Source organism: Camelus dromedarius, chromosome 10 (genome assembly GCF_036321535.1).
Source record: "Camelus dromedarius isolate mCamDro1 chromosome 10, mCamDro1.pat, whole genome shotgun sequence".
Classification (NCBI taxonomy): domain Eukaryota; kingdom Metazoa; phylum Chordata; class Mammalia; order Artiodactyla; family Camelidae; genus Camelus; species Camelus dromedarius.
Window position 1 is genome coordinate 54,857,059 of NC_087445.1, and position 25,048 is coordinate 54,882,106.

The 25,048-nt window shown below is 41.1% G+C and overlaps 1 long non-coding RNA gene across 1 annotated transcript in view; it reads left to right on the forward strand.

Annotated features, from left to right (window-relative positions):
- Positions 1 to 1,499: 1,499 nt before the first annotated feature.
- LOC105087920 (uncharacterized) overlaps positions 1,500 to 25,048 on the forward strand; it is a 372,451-nt gene continuing 348,902 nt past the window's right edge. The window contains exon 1 of the long non-coding RNA XR_837049.3: positions 1,500 to 1,704. This is a non-coding gene — a long non-coding RNA (uncharacterized LOC105087920). The remainder of the gene's footprint in view (positions 1,705 to 25,048) is intronic.

Genomic DNA, 25,048 nt, shown 5'->3' on the forward strand with positions numbered 1-25,048 from the left:
TGACACTCCAGCTTGTATTTCTCATGGAGTGAGGTCTGACGTGGAATCAGGCCATCCGCAGCTTGCTGTGTGACTGTAGGCAAATCCCTCACCTCTTTGGGCTTTAGCATCCTCATCTGTAAAGTGGAGATCAGTATGTCTTCTTAACAGTGTTAAATTAATTAAACAAGGGCGCCATAAAGACAGAAGTGACTCCAATGACATGGCACCTACATCAGCAAACCAAAATCTCAGCCTGTAAATGCCTCAAGATTATGAAATCAAAACGTGAAGGACCACCAATCACAGAGGCTACCTAGGCTTGTTCCAGGAAAATGTGTTACAGTTCAGTTGTGACAGCAGCCTGGATCCGGGCGAGAGACCAAGCAGCACACGCAAAGTTGGAGAACTCAGGTTTAATACACCAGCGGGCCCAGAGAAGTTAATACTTCAAGCTCTGGACCCCGTGTGTAGCTTTACACAGTACGTTTATAGGCTGCCAGTTTTACACTTTGCAACATCATATGCAAATAAAGTAGCAGAAGTTGACCAACCAGGAACAAGCTTTGTAGAAATAGGCCAATCAGGAGAGAGGGGAATGGGCCAATGAGGAATGAGAGAACCAATCAGGAGTGAGCTTCATGCAAATGAAGTACTACAAACGGGCCAATCAGGAGTTAGGGAGGTGGACCAATCAGAAGTGAGAGTAATAACCAATCAGGAGTGAAGGAAATAACCAATCAGAAATGAGCTCAGGGAACCAATAGAATTTTAGGTGAGAGACGTTTTAGAGGCAAAGAGTGAGATAGAGCCTCTGGGCCAGGGAACCGAAAGGTGCTGGCGGGAGAGCAGCGGCCCTGCCTAGGGGTCCTGCTGGTCTTTCTATGGGGTTTCCTGCCTCAGGCTCTCAGCTGCAGCCAGTCAGTAGTTTCCTTACTTGGCTTCTGCATCTTTGCTATAAAAGCCGCTCACCAGCACGTATGCGTGGGGTTTGGTGCTGCCTGATTAGAATCGATTTATACTCAAATAAACTCTTCACGTTTTTAATATGCCCTAGCTCGTCTTTTAACAGTTCTGGTGTCAAAAGAGGGACCCACAGGAGAGCCGGATGGGCCTCCAGGAGCAATGAACAACCAGGCGTAGGTACCTGTTGTAGCCCCGCGAGCTGGCTGCCTTCTCTCGGCCTTTGGAGGTGCTGGGTGAGTTCCCTTATAGCTCTGCAGCTTTCAGACTTCACTTGAGCATTTCTTTTTCCGGACTGGGTCTGGAACCTGGTTGGAGTTGGACTGGGTCCTACTTAGAAACTGGTCCAGGTCTAGGGTGGGAGTGGGTCTGACGTGAGCTGGACTGGGGCCAGTGTGATGCCTCAGGTGAATAAAATTTTGTTTTCAGGCTGAACAAGTAGGTTAACTTGACCAAAGATAATCTTGAATTATAGTGGCTGCAGTGGAGAACTTTTAACCTAGATAAGTTTATGCATGTAGGAGGTGCCCTAGGGACAAACGGGTGTCAGCCAGGCACTCACTATAGAGGGTAGAGGGAAAATTATTTTTCCTTCTCTGCAGTTTCTGGTGACCAGGATAAGACCCGCTGGGGCACCCCACTCACGCTGGAGCCTTTAGATGGCATCCCGGGAAAACTGGCAGAAACCAGCAAAGAGTGAGAATTCCTACACAAGCCAGCTCTTCTGGACCTCTGTCTGTGGTGCCTGGTCGAGAGAGGAAGGTAAGATTTCACATTGTCCCTTCCTTTCTAAATTCTACTTGTCAGGAAAAAACACTGGGTATTGATCCTTTCTTTCCCAGAGACAGCTACAGCATCTTGTCTGTCTCATGTTGTGTCCTGAGAACTTGGTTTACAACCATCAGGTTGGGGGCCCCCAAAATACAGAAAGGTGGGGTGCACCTGTTTTGCAACTGGGGTCCTGTGGACTGTAGCCAGCTCTTAGGGGAAGTGTTTCTTTCTTTTGGTTATCTTGGAGAGTGTTCTCTGGATTTGGGAGGGTAAGATCTTTTGAACACCCTTTGGGGCCCCTTCTTATGTCCATGGGCTTATTCAGGACTGCCAGGAATATTTACTGTTTGTTCAAACTGAAATCTGGTAAAATACTTGAGAGGATCTTTTAAGTAATTATCTCTGTGGTGAGAAGTTTGCCAAATTGGAAGCTGATATTCAGAGCCTGGTAAGAAAAAAAAGTTATTTTTTTTAGGCCTCCCCTAAGCTAAAATGAAACTATGTACCCAGAAGGAAAGAAAAACATTCTGAAGCTATGGTGGAAAGATTTACTAAAACATTCCAAAGAAACACAGCTCTGAATCCAGAATATAGGAATCTTGATTTCCATCCTAGTTGACGGTCTTTTCCTTGATACAAAGAAGCCACCTGAGGATAATTTACTTGGATGGCTGGGTGAGTGGCTTGATATCATTCAGGTGGCAACCCAATTATTTGAGGAACTAAAAACAACTGTACTTGCCTTGCAAATCAAGTCTTTGTAAGGATAGACAGGAGGATCTAGAAACAATTGAAAGCCCACTATCCTTTTCACCATTGCACAGACCTCCCCTATTCAAACTGAAGAGTTATTCAGAGTGCCTCGCCAGCCATCACGAGCGTCTTTCTGATGGCCAGGCTGCATCTTTGCAGGCCCACAGGACCCCCATGATGGCGCGGCTCTGCATAAATCCAGATCAGTCAAGCTAGGTTGCCCTTGCGCTAACAAAAGAAATTGATGACAGACGACCACATTGAAATAATTGTAAGTTTAAGGCACAGGCTTGCTAAATCAAGGTTATTTTGAGTTAAAAAATGCTCAACACTAGTAAATTGGAAAAAGAAAAGAAAATCATTTTTTTAAGGAGCAATTTACATGAATCACAATTTTCTATAGTCCTTGTGCTTTTCTCCAAATACACATTTCTGAAGAAATAGTTTTCTTTCCTTACCCACCCATCTTTCTTTCCATCTGATTCCACAGCAACGTTGGGAGAGGGGAAAAGAGTGTAATACCGCTTCATTGGTTTAAAGATAGATATTAAATATTTTATACTTACTATTTTAAATTTTGAGTTGTCATTTAATGAAGTGGGAAGAGTACTGGGCTGTTGGGAGATCTGGTTGCTGGTCCTGGTTCTATGTGACCTTAAGAAAACCACCTTCCCTCTCTGAGTCTCCCATTCCTCTTCCATTGGGGTTAGTGAAGGTGATTGGTAAGGTTGTCCCCGAGCCTGGATTTCATGTGTCAAAGCAGCTACAGGCCTGGCAAGACAAGTCAGTTTTGTCAATGCTGCTGGAATCCCTATTAAGCACTAGCCTTGTGCTGGGGATGGGGACACAGTCAGTGGAAACAGAGCTTCAGATCAGGGCAGTTCCAGACGTGGGCCACCTGGGATTATATCCCAAGACTGCCTCTTACTTGCTGGAGAGTCTGAGTCCAGTTGTTTCTCTTCTGGGCCTCATTTTCCTTGTGGAATTGTTGGACTAGTAAAACAAATGAATACATGTCAAGGGGTTCTTATAGTGCCTGGCATGCAGTGAACATTCAGATGATGTTGGCTTTTATTATAATTGTTATCCAAAAAGAAATAGAACATTTCAGCTGTGCTAAGTGCTCTGAGAGCATGGATGGGGGGGGTGTGGATTTCCCTGGCCTGGGAAGTAGTGAGTAAGGTTAATATCTAAAGGATAAGGTCACTAGTTGAAGGAGAGTGGAAACGAGTCAGGGGAATGGCGTATGCGAAGCTCCTCTGGTGAGAAGCAGCACAGATTTCTGGGAACTTAGAATAGGCCAGTGTGAAGCAGAACAAGAGAAAGGAAGAGAGGGGAGATTGGAGGTGGGGCCGGGACCAGGCTGTGCTGGGCTCTGTCTGGGTCTAAGATTTGGAAAAACTGGGTTTGTAGGTGCCTCCTGGAAGTCAGAGTTCCCAGGTAGACCCATGGCTCTGACACCCTGAAGTGATGTCCAGAAAGGTGTGGCTTTCTTCAGCCTGGAACCCAGCAGGACCAGCTTCTAAGGGACACTAAGAAAGGGCATACGATGAGCTGTGGCTCAGAAGGGTGGACATTACCTGGGCCATCATGCACTTAGGTCATACTCTGGGGACCAAAGTCCCAGACTGTGTTCTGATCATTTCAACGTCCTATTCAGGTTGTCTTATGGCTGGTCAGATTTGAATCAGGTTGAAAGACAAAACTATAAATTCTTTCCTGTCTATAGGGAGACAAGGTTTAATGGATATTCAACTTTTGGGATGACTTTCACCGTTTAAGAATCCGATGAAATCTACTTGAGATCTACTTTAAGCATTTACACACTTAAACACAAATTTGGGTGTGTTTTTAGGTTGGGTTTGTGGGTCCCCCTGAAGCCCAACCATGGTTCCAGGTTAAATTCCTTCTGCAAGGCCATGTCCAACACCAGGAACGTTCAATATCCCTTTCAGTGTCTACCCCTTCCCTCCCTGCCCCCCCATATGTCCCCTCTTTCCTTCTCTATTGTTGGTGCCTCAGTTTTGGACCCTTACCAATTTCCCCCTAGACTATTTAAAATTTCCCCCTAGACTATTTTAATTTTCTCTGCATTTGTTTCTCTGCCTTTAGTTTCTCACCCCTCCAATCAGTTCTCCAGGTATTCCATGGAAAAAATTTTTATTGGGGGATGAAAGTGAAGTAAAATGAATAGAATTAGAAACATTTATCTTCAGAATAGAGTAAATCAGGGTTATTATAGATACTTTGGAAAATACATACAAGTCAAAAAAAAATCCATAGTCCTAGCCCCTAGGGGTAACCAATGGTGTATTTTTTTTCCTAGTATTTTTCCATGGAAAATTTTGTGTAGTTGCGATCAAACTTGCATATATATTTTTACATTTAAATGTTTTACTTAACATTTATTTTTCTTTTGGCCCTAATACATGTATGTTTAAAATTTCTTTTATTATGCAAAGTATGAGACATACACAAATCAGAGGCAGTATTATCATAAACCTGCCTACCCATCCCATCCATGTACCCAAAATCTAGCTTCAAAAATGATCAGACTGTATCAGTGAACATTTGATACATAACAAATGGCCTCAAAATTCAGTAGCTCAAAATGACACTACTGATTTCATTCATAATTCTCTGGAGACGTGATTTGGGCTGGGCTCAGCTGTGTGATTCTTTTGCTAGTCTTGGCTGGCCTCAGTCATGCACCTGTATTTTGCTGCCACTTAGCGAGAGGGCTCCGCCCCTGGGATTGGCTGGCTGACACATGGGGCCACCAGAGGGAATGGGTTCGTATCTCTCTCATCATCCAGCAGTCATCCCCGGGCTTCTTCACATGGTGATGGAAGGCTTCCAGCCATAGCAAGAGGCAAGTGCCAATGCATACCTGCTTCTCAAGCTCCTGGTTGCAGCTTACTAATATTTCTATTGGTCAAAGCAAGCCACAGGGTCCAATTCACTCTCAGTGGGTGGAGAAATAGATTTTACCTCTTGACAAAGGATCTGCAGCAGCATATTGTAAGGGCATAGACCTAAGCAGGAGAGGAATTTATGGCTGTTTTTAGTAAGGATGTGGATACAGGCAGGAGAAGAAGTAGCCATTTGCAGAATCTACTACAAATGTGCTGCTAATACTAACATTGGTAAATCATCATTTCTGATGTTATTGGTAGCTTGTCGTGACTAAAATTTAGATAGCTGAGTAATGTGCCACCCAGTGGATGTGCTGAACCTTGCATGACCATTCCTTTATTGTTGGCTAGCAAGGTCATTGCCATTTTCCTGCCGTTATGAATAATGCTACAATGGATGCTTTGTGCATAAAGCTTTTTCTGGTTTTAGGATTATTTGCTCGGAGTAGTCACAAAAGTGATATTACTGTGTCAAACATTTTAGAGCTCTTAGTACACTTTGCCAAATTGCTTTCCGAAAGGATTGTATCAATTTACACTCCCACCAGTGTGTGTGAGTACCCCACAGGGATCCTTCTAAAATGCAAATCTGATTATCTCATGCCCAGTTTAAAAGTGATCTCTGCTGCCTTTGTAATAAACACTAAACTATGTAAGACAAAACTATGTCTGCTACATGACTTTTGAATAACCAAATGACTATTTTAGCTCAATAAGACCCTATATCCAAGCGTCATAGAATCTAGTGAGGAAACAAAACTGGGTAAGCTCAGAAGCAAGAGAAGTAAAGCCATCACTTTCAAGTTGTCCTGCAATGGAGGTATCATTATTTTAGAAGAAGAAACTGAGGGTCAGAGTTCAGTATTTAAAATGGAAATCTATTCATAGCTTTTTATCTATGGCATTATCTCTTTTAGCATCATACAACCTTTGCAAAGGAGTGTACACACACATAAGTTTGAATATGTATTTAATCAATACAAAGAAATTGCAATACATATTTTTTGTTGGTTAGAATTCTTTGGTTCCTAAATCTAAAGATGGTGAGATTTGGAATGAGATGGATCTGAGTTTGAATTCAGATTCTGCCATTTGCTAGAATTTGAACAATACTTAACATTTCTAAGCCCCTATCTTGTTATCTGTAGGATGCAGATAATAATCCCTATGTTTAAGGGGTTTGGAGATGATTCCACACATACACCACATGTCTAGCAGAAAGAACCATTCAATAGAAACTATTTCAACTGTTACTGTTATGTGAGATGAATATATAAGCAGAAGGGAAGCATAAATGTAACCAAAATGAGGAGACTTTGATAATCTAGGACTGTAAATAAAGCTCTGTGACTTTTGACACCCACGTTGCCATGGTTTGGAACCCAGTTCAGTCTACTCACTGGAAATCTTGCCTTTAGTGAGGTTTCCTTTTCCCCAATACTCTTGAGGATCCTCAGGTTCATGAATCATTCATTCCCTTGATGCTCACCTCCTATCTCCTACCTGGAAAGGGAGAGCAGAGACCAGGATGCACTCCTTGGGGTAAAGTTCCTTGACCTTGAGACTCCAGGCTGCCCGGTCTGTGGCCACTGGAGAAGGGCAGCTGTTGGTGAGAGCTGGGCCCCAGCCTCGGCACTTCTCCACTGCAGTATCTGATGACACTCTCCCTGAGCCCCCAGGAATCCCGGGACTTGCTTGTCATCCGCTGCAAATATATATCTGCAGATTTGCTCAAGCCAACCTGGTTTTCAGATGCTCTTTTTTTTTTTTTTTAAATTTTCATTTTATTTAATTAATTAATTAATTGAAGTATAGTTGGTTACAATGTGTCAATTTCTGGTGTACAGCATAATATCTCAGTCATGCATATTTATACATATTTTCATATTCTTTTTCATTAAAGGTTATTCCAAATATTGAATATAGTTCCCTGTGCTATACAGAAGAAATTTGTTTTTTATCTATTTTTATATATATTTGCAAATATTTGCAAGTCTCAAACTCCCAAATTTATCCTTTCCCACCCCCCTTTCCCCAGTAACCATAAGATTGTTGACTGTGTCTGGGAGTTGGTTTCTGTTTTGTAGATGAGTTCATTAGTGTCCTCTTTTTTCCTTTTCCTTTTCTTTTTTTTTAGATTCCACATATGAGTGATATCATATGGTATTTTTCTTTCTCTTTCTGGCTTACTTCACTTAGAATGATGATCTCTAGATCCATCCATGTTGCTGCAAATAGTGTTATTTTAGTCTTTTCTATGGCTGAGTAGTATTCCATTGTATAAATATACCACAGCTTCTGTGTCTAGTCATCTGTTGATGGACGTTTAAGTTGCTTCCATGTCTTGGCTATTGTCTATAGTGCTGCTATGAACATTGAGGCACATGTATCTTTTTGAATTAGAGTTCCCTCTGGATATATGCCCAGGAGTGGGATTGCTGAGTCATACAGTAAGTCTATTTTTAGTTTTTTATGGAATCTCCATACTGTTTTCCATAATGGCTGTACCAAACTACATTCCCACCAGCAGTGTAGGAGGATTCCCTTTTCTCCACACCCTCTCTAGCATTTATTTGTGGACTTTTGAATGATGGCCATTCTGACTGGTGATAATTCTTTGTAGTTTTGATTTGCATTTCTCTGATAATTAGCGATACTGAGCATTTTTTCATATACCTATTAGCCATTTGTATGTCTTTAATGGAGAATTGTTTGTTTAGATCTTCTGCCCATTTTTGGATTGGGTTGTTTTTTTGTTATTAAGTTGTGTGTTGGATGTTCTTAGAGATGTCTTAGTGTTGCACTGTCCAAGAGAGATATAATGTGAGCCACATATATAATGTAACATTTTCTAGCAGATATAATATAGATAAAGAAATAGATGATAATCATTTCAATTTTATGTGTTTCTTAACCCAGTAGATCAAAAATATTATTTCACCATGTGAAACATAGAAAATTTTGATGAAATAATTTACATGATTTTTTTTATCATTATGAAGACTTTGAAACCTAGTGTATATTTTATGCTTATAGAGCACACCTGAAATTGGACTAGCCACCTTTTAAGTGCTCAGTAGCTGCATGTGTCTGATGGGTCCTATCTGGGACAGCACAATTCTAGAACAAAACTTCCTGGGCTCCAAGTACAACTCTCCAGAAGTGTAGTTCTTGATATCCACAAGCAACTATTTTTCTTAAAAAAATCTGCTTCTGGCTCCAGCTTGGAAGGGTCTGTGGGGGGGTCCATATTACTGTATGTTGTGCTGAGAATTATTCTTTTTAACCTAGTATTGTGTCTGGCTTACCAATTGGGACTCTGTATCCCTTGCAATAAATTCCCTTTTAGGAGTCTCTTATTTTTCCCCACTTTGCTGCCACTGTAATGTATCAGAGAAAAATGTTTTTAATCCTTGAACAACAATAACAACGGGGCAAGAGTGTCAGTTTTATTTTCGTTGCTCCCATGAGGTTCCTCTGCCCCTCTGTGGGTTTGTGGAGACAAAGAATGTATGGGAATTTGTAACCCAAGTGCACAAGGATGTGATGGGGGTGGATATCTCCTAGCAATGGCCAGTGGCATCTGAGCCTGATACAATGGTCCAGCTAAAATGTAGATTCTTCCTGGGAAGAATTCTCAACTAGTGACAATTGTGTTACTGAGATCCTACAATGCTTAAAAGTTTCACATGCCTTGTTTCCTGAGGTAGGCATTATTATCTCTGTTTTGTTTCTGTTTTTTTTTTCTATTTTTTAATGACCTTTTTTATATTGAAATATAGTCAGTTTACAATGTTGTGTCAATTTTTGGTGTACAGCATAATGTTTTAGTCATTCATGTACATACATATATTCCTTTTCATATAGGAATATTGAATATAGTTCCCTGTGCTATACAGTGGAAACTTGTGGTTTATTTATTTTACATATAGTAGTTAGTGTCTTCAGATTTCAAACTCCCAATTTAGATATGGTGTGTGTGTGTATATATATATATATGGATATACATACATATACACACATATACATACAATGGAATACTACTCGGCCATAAAAAAGAATAAAATACTGCCATTTGCAGCAGCATGGATGGACCTGGAGATCATCATTCTAAGTGGAAGAAACCAGAAAGAAAGAAAAATACCATATGATATCATTTATATGTGGAATCTAAAAAAATGACACAAATGAACTTATTTACAAAACAGAAACAGACTCAGACATAGACAACAAATTTATGGTTATTATCCCTATTTTATAGATGAAATAGTGAAAGACCACAAGAAAGAGCCCAGGTCTGGGATCTCCAATGACCCGACTGTTCTCATTGCTTTACAGAAATGAGTAGTAGGTGAATAGTAGGTGGCCTTCAATAGTCAATGGCCAAGGATTGGCTCGGGGGACCAGCTAGAGCATACCTCGAGAATTTGCTAGCAGTCAAGAGGTCTTTTTAGCCAACATTTGTGATTTGCCACAAGGGTTATGGTTACAGTGCATCAGTGTTCCAATCACTATCGCTCTGAAATAAATCACCCCAAAACGGCACAGTGCAACCCCTTAATGTGCTCCTGATTCCATGGGTCAGCAGTTTGGACAGAGCAGAGTGGAGCTGGCTTATCTCTGCTCCATGACATGTGGGGCCTCGGTTGGAAGACTTGAAGGCCACGGGCTGGAAAGATCTGAATGTTTGTTTCCTTGCAGACCTGCTGGTTGAGGTCGCCGGTCAACTAAATGCCTCAAACCTCTCCCTGTGGCCTTCCATGTCGTCTCCCTAAGTGGACAGGTACTGGCTTTCTCACAGCATGGCGGCTGGGTTCCCAATGTGACCAGCCAAGAGTCACATTGCTTATCACTGCCCCACCCTGGAAGCCACTCACCATGCACTTCATGCATTTTACTCCACGAGGTGTCACACAGTCCCATATCAAGGGGTGGTGAAATAGCGTCAGCCTCCTGCGGGGAGGCGGCAAGGCTCCAGCAGGGCGAGTGGGCCCACAGAAGTTGCCATAGCCATTTTTGGAAAATACAGGCTGCCACAGTCATTAGCAATGTTGTGAAGAAGGAAGGAGGTTAGGTAACTGGGAAGGAGAAGTTTTACTGAAGTGCCCATGTCTGTAGTCAATGTCAAAACAGTGAAGGGGGATCAGGAAAATGGTGGAAAGGCTAAGAAGTTCAGATGCAACTGGGGACTATTTGAAAAGGTTTCCCCCAGCTGAACACCCCTTCCCCCAAAATCCGTGGTTGCCGCCCTTGGCTTAGTCCACTGGCCTGGCTTACACTCTTCCTTATGGCCTCAGGTGGTCTCCCGTGGCCAGAGCTCTGTCCCGAGTAACCTTCGACAGCCCAGTCCCAGGCAGGGCCATGGCATCTTGTTTTCAGCCCTCCCTCTTTCTTCATGGCTTTACCCCAAAGCTTCTTTTACTAGAGATTTGGAATTTCATTAAATCAGGGCTTGAACTGAGAAATAACGACTGCCTTTATATGCACTGGCTCTTTACTGGCAAGCTATTAGAGGGAAGATAAGGTTCTCTAACACCGCAGGAATAAAGCCCAGAAAATTATGCGAAAAGCTCCACCATCCAGGATAAATGTTATAGGAGGCATTAACCTTCCATAAAAATCCCTTTGCTAGGCAGGAATTTAAATGACAGCCACTGTGAGAGGAGATATTTAGCCTTAGAAACATTTTATATTGCCACCTTCTCTTAGAATAGCAAGTTCTTTGGTTATCAGCGGTTGGGTATTGTTCCTCTTTCTTGTAAGAATGCCGAATAGAAGAGCAAATGCCGATGTGGTTTTCTGGGTACACCCCTGTATCGCACTGCAGCCTTCCCAGGAAGCTGTATGTACATTCTCTGCCTTTATTTAGAAAAATTGAATAAGAAATTGATATCCAAGAAAAGCTGAAACAAACCCTTCTGATAGCCTCCAAATTACTTGTCTTGAGGGAAAGATAATTTTTCTCCCTAAGGTATAAGTGTGATTCTCCAGTGAATGTGTGAGGCCAGAAATGACAGTGATTATCCTCTCTTTTTATATAAATTTGGCTCTTTCAGCAAACAAGCCAACAAAATCACAGGGCCAAGACTTTATATAGAAGTTTATGCATGTTCTGCCCACGTATTTATATGTGTTGGGGGGGAAATCTTAGGTGATGTAAAAGCGATTCTTCCGCTGAAAATAGTCTCTGTATCTCAACATAGCGCTTGTAACAGGATGAGAAACAGAATTCTGCCCCATTGCCTTAGAGTCTCAGCTGAGGTCCTAGAGCTGCTGCTTGTCTTGCTGGAGTTTGGGATGGAAAAGATGCTGAATTTCCCAGTGGGCTAAGCGGGTGCATGTTATAATACCCACCCTCTTCAGTTCCACTTTGCCTCCTCAGTGATTCCTCTCCAGGAATCCACAAATGGGGCATTATTTTTTTCCATCTGTTGACTGAGCAGGTTTGAAAATATTGTTCGGAAGACCCAGGATTGCAGCTTATCATAACGTGTGGTTGAGGAATCCACAGTTGCCTCTTAGTTCGTTTAATCAAGTGGACATACTTACGAGGCAATAACTTTAAGAATTTTAAGACTTTCTCTAAACCAAATCACAATAAAACCAAACAGATTAACTTTGAGAGTTGGAAAGAACTCCCAAGAAATGAAAGGAAAATAGATCTTCTGAAAGGCGTTAGGGTTTTTCCCAATGATAAAACAATGAGGCACCCGACTATTTTTATTAGAACATATTTATTTAGAATATTTAGAATATTAAAATGCTTTGTGCTTTAAAAGGGACTAAGTTAAAAAAAAGTCTTCAGAGAGTTTTATCTGGTCCCAAATGAGACTTGTTATTTTAGGAAGAGTGAAACTAATATTTACTGAGGATGAGTGTGTAGCAGACACTCTACTCATTAAGTCCCTTTAATCATTGGACAGTGTAGGTATTATGATCCCATTATTTACATACAGTAAAACCAAGGCCTAGAGAGGTCTACCACCTTGCTCAGACTTCAGTTTGCCTGGACTAAACCAGAGTTTGTTACTCATCACTTCGTAATCATTCTAGGTCCTTAGAATTTCTCTAAATTTTTCAACATGGCCAGCCAGTTTCTTAAGTGACAGATCTAGGTAAAATATCTGATTCTTCCTTCCATTTATGTCTAGTCCATTGACCAGTCCCCTCAGTGGTATACTCCTAAACTGATCACATATCCACGCATCTCTTTCCATTGTCACTAGAATCATCACTGGAGCCCTGGGCACCATCATCTCTATTCTGACCCCTTCTGTGGTTTCTGGGTGTTCTCCTTGCTTCCAGTCTGCTCACCTCTCATTATACAGAGCGGCCAGAACCATCTTCCAAGAAATTAAGATAAAATCTGCCTCCCCTCTGTTTGGAACTCTGAAGATTTCCTTCTGTACCTAGAATAAAATTTGAAATTCTTACTTCTAAGGCTTCTAAGATCTGGTAGAACATGGCTCCAGCCTTCTTCTCTTGTCTCATCTCCTACACTCTCTGCTTGGCTCTCCAAACTCCACTCCCCCAGAGATGTCTGACTATTTCTAGAAAAGAACAAGCTCTTTCCTGCTTCTTGGGCTTTTTCTTTCCTTGGAATATTCTTCTCCTGGCTCTTCACATGGCTGGAGTCTTGACCTTCAGGTCTTGGTTTAAAGGCCAGTTCCTTGGCAAGACCGTCTTTCACCACCCTATTAAAGAAGCTCCCTCCACCGTGCTATTTGCCATTATGGTGCCTTGCTTGCTTTCTTCATGGCGTTTGTCACTAATTGTAATTTCATATGTGGTGTATTTTCTTACTGGTTTGCTGTCCTTCCCTGCTCCTCACCGAACTCAAACAACGGTCACATGCAACCAGGCATCCTCATCTATCACATTCTTTGCTGTTTGTTACCTCAGTTCCCGACACATGGTAGTCACTCAACAAAACTTTGATGCAGAATTAATCCACACTTGAGTGGTCCTTTGCTCTTAAACTTCCCCACCCCAAATCACAAAGTCTATTCAATAATCCATCATCTTTTTAGTGTCTTACTGGGCAACAATATTGGAGTTGACTTGAAGAACTCTGGTCTCTACTCCCATCTCAGCCATTAATTTGCTGTATGACCTTAAGCAAGTCATTATTTTTCTCCAGATGATCTTTAAATTGCCTCTGAGCCCTGACCCCAGCTTGTTCTCAGTTTCACTCCTGCTGTCCCCCTGAAGCAACCTTAACAGAAGCAACTTGGTTTTTACTAAGTCATTGTGTTCAGATGCAGCCTGCAGTTTATTTGGGTGGACCCAGTGTCTCCCTCTATTTGGAGATGCTTGGGTGGTGTTAATGGAGTGTGTCAGGGGAAAAGGGATCCTTCCAGGCGGTGTTGCACAAGAGAGGCAGATGAGATTTATTGCTGGCAGCCACTGTAATGATGGGGAGAAACCCGTTTGCCTTTTGCAATGCCTCAGCTGGGCTGAACAAGCACAGAGAAACCAGTACTTAATAGTAGACAGTGTCTGTAATGTCTCAGCGTCATCTGCACCAGGGATCCCAGTCTGCAAAGGCAGCCAGAGGCCAGAGGAGGCAAGTTCCTGCATGTGGGCTGGGTCTGAACTGGGTTGCAGCGCTCAGTTGGCTCCCTGTCCTGTGCCTTCTGCTTGTGGGAACCTGCTTTCTCTTGCAATGTTTACCCCTAGATGGAGGAAGAGAGCAAGGTGGGTGCTATTTGCTGTGCTAAATGCTCTATGTTTATTGCCTCACCAAACACTGTGAGGCAGTAATTATTTTCATACTGTCCCCATTTTCCAGATGAGATGCTGAGGCAGAGAGAAGCCTCAGTATTAGGAAGCAGCCGATTTTGTGATCTCTACTCCTCTCTCCTGTCCTCAATCAATTTCTGGTGTCACAGGGAACCCTGAACTCTGCAGAGGGAACCATTTTTCAGGGACTGTTTGAAAAGCCAATATGGCAGATCAAGTGTGCTGGGATTTTATCTGGCAAACAAATTCCCAGCAACTGAGCCTTGTAACTTAAAAAATAAAAGTAGGCAAATTGCATCAGATGTCCACATCAAGAGAAGTAAGTGACTGGAGAAGAATCCTCTGGTTAATAGGGGAAAAAAATAAAAGCACTGATGGGAACTTTAAGAAAGGTGTATTTTACTTTATCTCTTTATATTGGCATCAAGGCTTTTGAGTGTTTCAGGAAAGCTAAAATTTTCTCAAGCCAGCAAATCAACCTTCTAGGAGGTTTTCTGGGGCCTGAAAGAGAAGGTATTCAACAGTGTTTATGGAATGGTTACATTGGGCCAGGCTCTGCTGAGCACTGAAGAAGTTAATAGCCCCTGCCCTTGAAGAGATAAGGCTGAGGGTGGAGTTGGGGACAGACATGTTAGTAGACAATTTAATATGCTGTGATTCAGGCTGAGAACAGGAGCCTGTGGAGACAGGGGAGAGAAAGTTCCTTAGTGGAGGCAAATTTTGAGATGAGGCTTGAAGGGTAAGCCAGCAAAAATGGGGGAGAAAGTGTGGGCAAAACCACAGAACCATGAAACATGTGGAGTGTCTGGGGCAGGAGGAAAGAGGCTGGAGACATCCACTAAACCTGACTGTGAAGGGTCTTCCATGTTCAACTTTGGAGCATTGATGTTATCCTATGATGACAATTTTAGAAGGATCCCTCTGGAGGGCCATTTGAGAATGTCTTGGAGAGAACAGTCTAGAGGAAGGTTGTACTTATAATCCAGGTAAGACAGAGGTAGACTTGAACTGGGGCAGTGGATGTGTAGGAAAGAAGAGAAGAGGACAGACTCAGTCATGTAAGGAATTCTATTATTGGCAGAATTGTTATATTAAGACGGTAGAATGTGGTATATCTATACAATGGAATACTACTCAGCCATAAAAAGAACGAAATAATCCATTCACTGCAGCACAGATAGAGATTATCATACTAAGTGAAGTAAGTCATACAGAAAAAGACAAATACCATATATCACTTATATATGGAATCTAAAAAAATGATACAAATTTATTTACAAACAGAAATAGACTAACAGGCATAGAAAACAAACTTACAACTACCAAAGGGGAAAGAGGATGGGGGAAGAATAAATTAGGAATTTGGGATTAACATCTACATGCTATATATAAAATAGATAAATAATAAGGACCTACTATATATATAGCACAGGGAATTATATTCAATATCGTGTAATAACCTATAATGGAAAAACATCTGAAAAAGTGCATATGTGTATAACTGGATCACTTTGCTATACACCTGAGACATTGTAAATCAAGTATACTTCAATTAAAAAAAAAGATGATATAAGGAAAGGTACCTGGCACAAATTAGATACTTACTGAATGAAAGCTGAGGATACAGATGGACTACATTACACATATAGTTTGATATTTACATATACCAGCTATATAATTTTTATGATAAACATACATACCTGGAAATTTTAAGTTAAAATATTTACTTTCATTATAGAAAGTGAATGTGAATTATGGCAATTTTGAAGCATCTAATGTTCTTTGTGTTAGGTTGACAAATTGTTCTTCCCAAATGTTCATATTTAGTAACAAAGTTTTCTACTTGATTGCTTATTATTTTATTGTACTATTACAGATGCTGTATTTGATTTTAGAGTGAAATTTGCTGTTCCATATCATTAAATAAATTCTCAGGGATATAATTTATTTCACTCCTCAGAGAATAGAAGGAATTCAGTAGTTTTGAAGCATATGCCTGTCTTCTAGGGAGTTAGAAAAATACAAAACACCTTATTGAATTTTTTTTTTCCGCAAATAAAGATAGCTTTCTTTTTTGTGTGGGGGAGGGAAGATAATGTTGAAGATGGGATGTATTTATTGTGTAATGAAGATGGGCTCCCCTTTAAGGCTTATGACCACTTATCCTTCAGAGCTGGAGACAGCCCAGGGCTGCCTGCTCACCTAATTTAAATTAGATCCCCCACCTCGGTCCCCCTCATAGCCCCCTGTTCTAACCCTTCACAGTATTTTTGACAATTGTGAATTACGTATTTGGTAGATTAACTACGGCTGCAGATTCCTTCTTGCTCCTTCTATCAGGAAGAAATGGGATCCATGTGCCCTTCCATTGAATCTGGTCGGGCTCTATGACTGAGAGGCCAATAGGACATGGCCCACATTATGATGTGGGAGTTTCTAGGCTCAGACCTGAATAAACTGGTGGCTTCTGCTTCCTGTCTCTTGGAGCAATCTCTGGGGGCCCCAGGCCACTAAGCAAGATGCCCGATTCCCCTGACACTGCCAGGCCAGAGAGCCCCCACAGAGGCACTCGGTCAGCTGTCGTAGCCGAGTCCAGCTTTCTAGCCATTCCTGCCAAAGCATATGACGTGTGGGTGAGCTGTTTGGACCCTCCAGACCACACTATATATCTGCCTATTGGAATACTTTCATGGGACTTTCACTGGCACCATGCGGAACAGACTGCCTGGCTGAACCCTGTCTGAATTTCTGAGCCTCAGATGTAATATAATGGTTGATGCTTTAAGCCATTACACTTTGGGGTAGCTTACTTTGCACTAATAGACAAATGGAATAATACTGATTAAAGATTATTTATTACTTATTAATATCTACTTTCTCCTTTAGACTGTAAGCATCATGAGGCCCACAGGGACCACGCCTGGTTTGTTCACACTGTGTGCTTGAACACTGAGCCCCCAGTTTTGAGAACACAGTAGGCACTTAATACATATTAATTTAAAGAATGAATGAAAGTTCCATGACTGAATTGGACAGAGGAGAGTTAGCTTAAAACATAGGTGTGGATCTCCTACTCAGATTCCTGAATTTTGTCCTTCTTTCGTTCATTTTCCTCCAGCGTGCGTCTGTGTCCTGATATTAAAACTCTTCTGCTTGCTTGCAGGCAATGCACTTTGAGGTTAAGGATGTGATTTGCCTCAAGTCAGGGATATTTATTTTCACTAGAACCCATCACACGCCCAGCTGTCTCAGAGAGGTGATGGCAAAGGGGTGAGCAACACCTGCATCTGAAATGAATTAAGAAGCAGCGTCTGTCTGTCTGTCCATCCATCCATCCATCCATCCACCCACCCATCTACCCTACCCATCTAGCATTACTTTGACTCTGATGCAAAACTGGAAGCATAATCGTTGGGCTTATCTGCATTTGATACCACACTGTAAACAGAGAAACAGGTGTGTGTATAGTAGGAAGAACAGCTTCTTTGCCTGATTTGCTTTGATATCCAAGCTTAGGCTCTCTTAGTGTCTACAAATCACAACTGTTAATAAGGCTTTCACTGAAGAGTGGAATGCTGGCACTGGGTGCTATGTCTTTTCAATACACAATTCAGTTTCTGTACCAGTGATTCTAATTATTATTATTATTATAATTATTATTTTGTTTGGTTGCAATTTCACTTTCCACACCACAGTGTATGGTAAACATCCAGTGACTCTTAAAGCATCTTTTTTTTTAATATCTAAAAATTTTTTTATTGAAGTACAGTCAGTTACAATGTGTCAATTTCTGGTGTACACAATGTCTCAACCACACATATACATACATATATCAGCTTTCATATTTTAAAGCATCTTTATTAACTCCCCTGAGAATCTTTTCCATCACCTAGAAGACAAGGTTTCTGGAAAGGGCCAAGCTGATGTGATTGCTGAGGTGATTTTCCTGTTAGCATTTTGCCTTTTTCAGAGCAGCTTTTTGTAGTGAAGGAAAAAAAAAATGCTGCCATGACTCTTTAGCAGGCTTTGTTTTAAATGGCTCGTCCTGTCTTAATGCACATCATTAATTCTACCCTTCGTCTGGGAGGTGGGTGTGTACCAAGGCAGTGGGTCAGTGGACCAGATACCTACTTTCTCACAATGGGGCCATTTTATATTAGGTAAACGAGAGTCCTAAAAGCCCACTTGTTTCACTTATGTAAGTTTTTTTACTGATGGGAATTTTAAAGAATTTAATGGCAGCATAATCAGTGATAATGCAAAAAGTAGTGCCTGGTAATAATTTATTAATGTGATTAGTACTATGGGAGACTCAGGGAGCGATTCCATGTGGGGGTCCATTGGGTGGGTACGTGGATGGGGAAGTGTTGCTTGTGTTGTCAGTGATCATGTTAAAAGCTGTGTTGCATCAAAAGAGTCTTCAAATTTCATTCACGACTGAAACTAATTGAGAAAAGTTTGTATGTTAGTCAGGATTCATTTGGTTACAAATGACAACACCACTCAGACTATCTTTAAAAAAAAGGAAAATTTATTGACACATAATTGAAAAGTCTAGGTCTTCAGACATGGCTGAATCCAGGTGCTCAATAGTGTTACTGTGTTGGATTTATTCCAAGGAAGGCTTTTTCTGGCTAGTGACAAAGATGGCCTCTAGCAACTCAAGGCTTTTATAATCCTTACAATTTATAATCCCAGAGATCACAGAATAGATTCTCTTCTAAAAGCTTCAGCAAAAATCCTGGGGGTGATTCTCCTTGGCTTTCTTTAGATCATATAATTATCCCCAAGCCAGTAACTGTGGCCAGAGGGAGGGTGTGTTCCCAGTTATCCAGGTCTGGGCCATGTGCTTCTCCTTGGAACGAGGAAGCAAGGTCAACCCCAGGTGAGTCATACTGACTAGAAATGGTGGTGATGTGGTTTCTGAGAGGACAGTCTCAAGATATAGCCCATTACTGTTGCTTATTAGTCTTCTGGGATCCCAGGAGCAAAGAATGAGATGCTTCCTGAACTGAAATTAAGGTAAGAGGGACCTGAATCTAAATGCATTGTGCTATTCGCTCACTAAATGACTGGGCTGGTCACTTTTCCTTGTGGGGGCTCAGATTCCTCGTTTGTAAGGGGAAGAGTTTGGACCAGGTGATTCTAATGATCCGATCCAGCTCAAAGATTCTATAGTTTTCTTAACCCTAGCTGGAAAGATTATGGGAAGCACCCAGAGAACTGAGGTATCGCCTTGTGCTACACACACAGGGATTTCTGATTCTGATGTTGATGGTGATGATGAAGGCAGTCTTGTTCTCTATTAGATACAGACCCCAAGTCCTCTGCTCTTAGATACCCTGCTTCAGACCTCTCCCCTTCACTGCCCACCCTGCCAGCTCAGCAGCGATGCTGGTGAGAGACATTCTGGCTGCTGTAAGGTCACTGGGATAAATGGGAGGGTTGGCCCATTGCCTGGAAATGAGTTTGGCTTAAAAGTCCTTTGCCCAAGAAAAGAAAACAAAAACCTGCTGGGATAGCCAAGGGGAAAGAGAAGAGTGAGTGACCTCTTTAGAAAAACGGCAGCCCTGGAAATCTGACTAATGGCTGGAGAGGGTACGTGATGATAACTCACAGCGGCCACTTGGATTTAATTATAGCAACATTTGCAGATAGTAAGTGGGTCTTGAGTGAAGCTGGCCTGGTGATACGGCAGTGACAAAAGCTAATCTGGGTTTCTGGCCAAAAGGATGGATGAGAAATGACAAATGACTTGAAAATATTTCCTCTAGGAGAGAGGTGTGTGTGTGTGTGTGTGTGTGTGTGTGTGTGTAATTTTTGCTATCACTGTGGTCAAATATTCATAAAGGTTCCTGTGGTGAAGATGTTCTAAACTGTGGCAAGAGAAGTGGACCTGGAGTTTGGAAACCTGGATTCACTTCTAGAGTTTGACTTCTTCACTGAGCCTCATTCTCATCATTGGCAGAATGAGGAGCTTTGTTTTTTGCAGTCTTGAAAATTAGTAGTTTTGAGACTAGAGGTTTCCTAGGATACATTCTGTTTCATTTTTTTCTTCACATTCTGTGCTTTTTTAGTTTTGTGCCTTACATATAATTAAAAAAGTTAAGATTCCTGACTTCTAGGTAGGAGTCTTCTAATCTCCTAAGACTCCTGACTTCTGACTCTCAATAAAAACTCATTAGAGTAGCAGAAAATCCAAGAATTTTCAATAATAAGCTGTCAGTAAGCTTTTGGCAGAAAAAAAATATGGTCTGAACAGCAAAGTCAAACATTTTTTTCCAACAAGCTGCTGTTTGTTGAGTGTCTAATATGTGTTAGCACTGTGCTTTGTGTTTTACATACAAATCGGCACTGTAGGGTGGGTTTTACTAAACCCATTTCAAAGCTTAGGATGCTGAAGGTCAGATAGGCTAAATAATTTGATCAAAAAAAAAAAAAAAGAATATGCTTTAATCAGCGTATAGTCCTCTAACCTCAAATTTACTAATGGTCCTAAAAGGATTCTGATTACATTCCACATCTATGTAGTATTCACAACTCTCAGATGATTATTTTCTTTTGGTTAAATGATTATTTCCCAGCCCTGTGAATGTTCTCAGCCACTGTTTCAGTTGACTTTTGCTGCTTACAGACTTTTCTAAAACACAGTGATTTAAAACATCAAACGTATATTTAGATTATGATTCTATGGATCAGTAGCTAGGGCTCGGCTCAGCTGAGTGATTCTTCTGGTGTTGGATGGCCTTAGTCTTGCATCAAATTCCAGTCAGCTAGATGGCTCTGATTAGGGGAGTTGGTGGGGGAGACGGGGCGACTGGGTCACATGTCTTTCATTATCCAGCAGGATAGCCTGGACTAGTTCACTTGATGCCTGGAAGGGATCCCATGAGAGAGAGGGGACCTTCTTCAGTTCTCTTGAGTCTCAGAACTGTCATAACTTTACTTCTGCTGCATTCTATTTACTCAAACAAATCACAAAACCCATCTGGATTCAAGGAGTAGGGAGATAGCCTTCACCTTCTGATGAGAGTTGCTGCAAAGTCACGTTCCAAAGTTGCATTCATACATGGAGGAAATCATCATGTCAGTTTTTGGAAACAGTCTACCGCGGCTGTTCCTCTTGGCACTGAGCTGATGAATGACTGCAGAGATTGTCACAGTTGCTATGGAGTCATGGCACCCTGCAATAAGAGAATAGGGCATTGTCTTTAGCAAATAAGTGGAGCTTTGATTGCAGATTTTTATCCTTTTTTTTTCTTTAAGCTCAGAAGGAATTTGGGGTGGCTTTTAGAGTTGTAAGTAATACAGCAAAAGGGAAAATGGAAGGTATAGAGAAAATCAAAATAGATGCAAAAGGTGAAGCCAGGTGCACAGTTAGTGTAAGAATGCATGCTCAGAAGTCTGTGTAGTTGCTAGAGGGGGACATACTTGGATCTGGGCTCCCGGGAGCCAAGGCACAGAGGAGAACATGATCAGTTGTGTGAACCACGGATTCCATAAGAGAGGAGGAAGCTACTGTCTAATGTTGGGTTTGGTAGGTTAGAGTTGGTATGAGTAATGGCTCAGGGAGGGAGCTTTTTAAAACAGTTCTCATAGAACAATTATTGGGGTAAAATGTACTAAGCAAAATTTGAAAAGAGGCTAAGAATAATCCAAATCAATATGTATATAGTGAGTATATTTGATGAGACTAAGGCTAAGAGTCACATTTTACAGGGTTCAGGTGCTTTTTGGATTATAAAGTACTGTACAGTATCATCTATTTGTGGTCTCTGACGGTGGTGTGAAGCACGTAGGGGAGCTATGGTAATATGACTCATGTATCAGAAAGGGAAACTCAGAGAGGTCAAGTGAGTTGTTCAAGGTTATGTACTAATAAGGCATGTCTTCTAACTTCCAAGTCAGTGTGCTGTGTGGGAAATACTGGGTGAGATGCCTTGGAAGATAGGAGTGCCATGGTATCAGGAAACTATGAACTCTTTGGGGGAGAAAGGATTTAATAAAAGTAACAATTGTAACAAAGTTTAATTTTCTTTTGGCTTCTTTTTTATGTGTATTATTTCTTTTGCTCTTTGCAGTCCCTTTGAGCTATTATCCCCATTTTTCAGATGGTAAACAGAGGCTCAAAGAGCATAAATAACTTGACTGTGGTCTCCCAGAAGGTAGCAGCAATGTTAGTCTGCCACTGTAGGTCTCTCGTATAAAATTCTAGGGCTTTCAACTAATTGATGCTGGCTGAGACTCAAGCAGACTTGCTATTAATAGGGGACACTGTAAGATAGTGTGTGACAGTATACAAATAGAGCCTTAGGACATCAGAAGGGGCAGGGACCAACAGAGGCCATATTAGTGGGGGACACAGAATGAGTGGGGACCTGAAGGGCTGGCAGAGATGTGAAGGGGAAGTGAAAGCTGAAGCGCTAGGCTAGCGGGGAGTGGCACGAGCGCAGGTGCAGAGGCAGGCTTGAGGGAGGCGTGTTCAGGGCAATGGGGGAAAAATGGGTCTATTATATCGGACAGTTACTTTTCAAAATTTAATTCAACACAATGAGGACTTAGATGCAAAAGGCGAAAACAAGATGAATTAGATGTGACTTGATCCTCAGAAAACTCAGCAGACAAACATACACAACCAGAGGAGAGTACTGGCACCTGAGATTGGGGCAGTACTGGTTGACCAAATATTGGGAGAATTGCCAGGACAAAAATCTTGGGCTTGATTCTGTTGGGGATAAAGAAAGAACCACGGCTGTAACAAGACAAGGATTCCATGAGCCAGGTCCCAGATGTAGAGAGGAGACAGCCCTACTGTCAACTATTAAATGGAAACTCTGGTAGAAAATCCCAGGCTGTGTGTCACGGGGAGGGTTAAAGTCCAGATCCCTGGACCGATCTGTGGCAGAAAGTTCGAGCATTCTGAATGCCGACTACCTCAGCACCATCGAGTGCCTGGTCTGCAGAGGATAGTCAGACCTCAGATGCATTGATGTGACCCTCTTTAAAGTCATATTGTTTTCTCTGATAATGTAATATATGTTCATCATAGGAAATTTTAAAAATACAAGAGAGTTTTAAAAAGATAATATACCACCAGAGAAGAACATTGTGAACCTTTTGAAGAACCTGTTTTTTTTTTTTTTATAGTTTTTTTCCCCTACTTAATGTGTCTTACACAGAGATACTCATCCAATTCTTACACGTGCATCAGAGAGATAGCTCAGTCCTTGCCCTCATCTCTGATATTTTTTTTAAGGAGTCTTAAAAATGAAATCACTTGGTTGTATTAAGGATCATCATATTATTAAATTTTTTTTTCTAGGAACGGTACAGCAATTTTTACTCTCACAATGTAGGAAGATGCTTATCTTAATGTACCTTTGTCAGTCTTGAGCATAATCATTAAAACTAAATCTGCTATTCTCAACCCATAAAACCAATATGTTCATTCTTCAGGCAAGTCCCAATAGAAGGTCATTTTACAAAATACCTGATTAGTACTTCTCAAAACTGTCAAAGTCATCAAAAACAGGGAAAGCCTGAGAAACTCTCATAACCAAGAGGAGCCTCAGGCGACGTGATGACTTAATGTAATGTGGTGTCCTGGATGGGAGTTCTAGAACAGAAAAAGGCCGTTAGATAAAGCTAAGGAAATGTGACTCAAGTAGGAATTTTAGTTAATAATAATGTATCAGTATTAACCAGTTGAATCAGATTTGCCATATTAGTGGTGTGTGGTATATCTTCACGATTTTTCCCTAAATCTGAAGCTGTTCTAAAATACAAGTTTATTAAAAACAAATACAGCAAATGAAGTAATGAAAAGATGGCTATAAATATGTTTTAAAAATTTGCTAAAATTACTGGTGTGTCCCTAGTAACATGACTCATTTGTGGTCTCTAAGGTTTCCTTGAAATAAGCAGAGATCAGAGATAAGTTGCTGAAAAGCGTTGTATGTTTTATGTTGGATGGAAAGTGCGGTGCTGAAGAGCCTACAGACTGGAATCAGAATGCCTCAGCTTAAGCCTGATTCTATTATTTACCTGGTGGTTGACCTTGGGTTAGTTATTTCATGAACCTGTGTCTTAGTTTCTCACCCTGTGAACTGGTGATAACAGGACTTCAGTAAAGTTGGTCTGAGAATGCTACGTTGATATTTATACAGCACTTAGAACGATGCCACGTATTTAGTGCTATAAGTGTTTGTAACAAATAAAAAATGAGAAAAAAATCTGTTAATTTACGTAATGACTAAACATCCATGGAGTACACCTGCATGCCAGCCATTGGGTTTGGTGCTAAGAACACAACTGTAAAAAGACAGACAGTACCCTTAAAAAGTTGACTGTTCAGTAGGCAGAGACAGATGATAAACAAGCCATCATAGATTGCAGTAATGGCTAAGAAGGAATTAATAAGGCAAAATGATGTTTGAAAAGGTGTTGTCTTTAATTTATATTTTCTTCTCTGTCCTTTGCATTCTTGAAGGACTTTTCAAACTTGCTTTTGTGCCATGAAATTGATTTTCTACAGTGTCTACCGTTATATTTTCTGCTTCTAATGTAGATTTTGGTTCTGTTATTCCATTTTTAGTTTCCTTCTTATCTCAGCAAGCTTGTTTTTATGTCTCTGCCTGTATTTCATTCACCTGTTTTTTTATTGCATCTGACACTTGATAGTCTCAACTTTTATTTGCTTAATGTTGTCCTTAATTTCTTGAATCTAATTGAAAACTAAGATTGATGTTTTCTACATTTCTTTAGTTTTCTATGAAAAGCAGCTGTTTGAATAAGTCAGGGTTCTTAGTTTGATGTAAAAGAACCTGACTTTGGCTAGTTTAAGTAGAAAAGACTTTATTAAAAGGCTATTGGGTAGTTCATGGAGTTGCTGGGATGGAGGGTGTGTGCAAGGAAACTGGACCTGG